Source organism: Salvia miltiorrhiza, chromosome 5 (assembly GCF_028751815.1).
Source record: "Salvia miltiorrhiza cultivar Shanhuang (shh) chromosome 5, IMPLAD_Smil_shh, whole genome shotgun sequence".
Taxonomy (NCBI): domain Eukaryota; kingdom Viridiplantae; phylum Streptophyta; class Magnoliopsida; order Lamiales; family Lamiaceae; genus Salvia; species Salvia miltiorrhiza.
In genome coordinates, this window is record NC_080391.1 from 44,344,052 (window position 1) to 44,345,990 (window position 1,939).

Consider the following 1,939-nt stretch of genomic DNA (forward strand, 5'->3'; position numbering starts at 1 on the left):
TTAGTTTTCAGTTTTTGTTTCTTCGTGTCTTTCGTCTTTGTTGGGTAGTATAGAGCCTTTAGAGTCAGTTTTGTTGTTGTGGTGATCTTGTGGGACGTTTCTATTGGTGGTTCGTTTGTTATTGTTGGTGTTGAGTTCAGCTTGTAGTTTGAGAGAGTTCGTTTACTTGAGGGAGAAATTGAGTGAAAGAAGGCAAGAGTGGTGAGACTATTAGAGTGAAAAGAGCCATTGATTTGAGTGATACACGAGTGCTTAGTGAATCCATTGTTGAGTGATATACACGAGTGCTTGTGAGGTGGTGAGGTCCTATTTTGTTTTTACCATTGTTGAGTGATTTTCTGTGTCAATATGTTAAAGAAAGATGAGCAGGTTTCAGGTACGGAGGATCATACTGTTATTGATCCAAAGATGAAATACCGTTGATCTCGATGATACTTTCAATGATGATCTGGATCAGGTCAAACTCTTAATACCGTTGTTGAAGCTTTTAACATTTGGTTGTGGTCAGGTTGTTGAATGTGGTTGTTGCTATCAACATGATGCAAGATGAAATAATCAAGGTACGTCACTTGAAGAACCTCAATGCCTGTTCGCTGTTAATTGTTCCATTGTCACTGTCAGTAATTAAAAATAATGTGGAACATGTAATTACATCCTAATAGTTGAAATAGGCAAATATTGTCAGTTTGCCTTATGTGAGTTATGTTCTTTTATGAATATCTTCTGCCTGTAATTTATTTGTGCTTTTCATCATTGATGGTTCCATAATTATGAAACTTTGATGTGCTCGTGACAGATTACTACCGATGATTTGTTACAAGCTGCACAAATAGAAGTAAGATGGATGCTAGATAGAAGAGAGAGAAGCCCTGAGATTTAGAAGCAAGTAGCTATAAATGAAGCCGCAATGGCTATAGTTGCTGTCAATTTTCCAGATCACTAAATTTAAGGAAGGAATGTTGAGGTATCTCCCCGTTCAGTATTTCAACTAAACATAATTTAATCACCCTATTTTGACATAAAAGTTGGATAATATGCACCTTAAAACACGTGTTTCTAGATATAATTCAATCAATTATGCATATAGCTAAGAGGAATGCGAAATCTCTCTTTTAGCACCTGCTTTATAGCTAGACAATTATTATTTTCTTTTCGCTGTTACAGAACTCAGTTTTCCTCGACATTCTACTACACTTAATCATTAAATTTGTTTCAGCCGGCAGTCTCTCTTGGATCACATCACTGTTCAACTTGCACCGCGTGCAGCGGATGAGCTCTAGTATGGGAAAGATCAGGTTTTTCTAATTTTTTGCCATAATGCCTAAGAAGTGTGGCAACGTTGTTCATTTGTGTGATGAAAACTGATGTAAAGCATTGTAGAGTTGATTTTGTCTCTCACCGAACTATATTAATTCCGTGGACTGTAGAGAGTTGGTAAAAATCATGATTTTTTCTTGTGAAATTTATACAGGTATGCCTTTGGGACTACTTCAATAAGAAGAAGCAAACTATATTAATTCCATGGAGAAGATGGTGCTATTCTTGTCCCTGGTGGTGTAGTTAGTATAAAATTGGGCGATATTAAGAATCTAGTGCTTATATGGTGGGAGAATTGTTAGACATAAATGTATGTGATATTTATGAATATTTGGATAACAATGTATGAATATTTTGAATGTTATATAATACATGTTATCGATGGCAATGTCATTTTGTTGTTTTATAATTATTTCTTTAATTTTTGAGATAAATAACCGGAAAATGGAAAAAAATATATTACAATTATAAAAAAATGCAAAAAAAAACTGTTATAAAAAGTGCAAAAAAATCGTTATGTATTTCTATCAAAGATAACAGTAAAAACCGTTATAAAAAGTGCAAAAAATCGTTAACTATGATGAAAAAAATAATTTAAAAATTATAATACATAACGGTAATA

At 33.7% G+C, this 1,939-nt stretch overlaps 1 long non-coding RNA gene across 1 annotated transcript; it reads left to right on the forward strand.

Moving 5' to 3' along the window:
- Positions 1-440: 440 nt before the first annotated feature.
- LOC131024695 (uncharacterized) lies at positions 441-1,705 on the forward strand. The gene is made up of 3 exons (XR_009101981.1): positions 441-560; positions 797-964; positions 1,217-1,705. It is a non-coding gene; the product is annotated as an uncharacterized LOC131024695 (long non-coding RNA).
- The last annotated feature ends 234 nt before the right edge of the window (positions 1,706-1,939 follow it).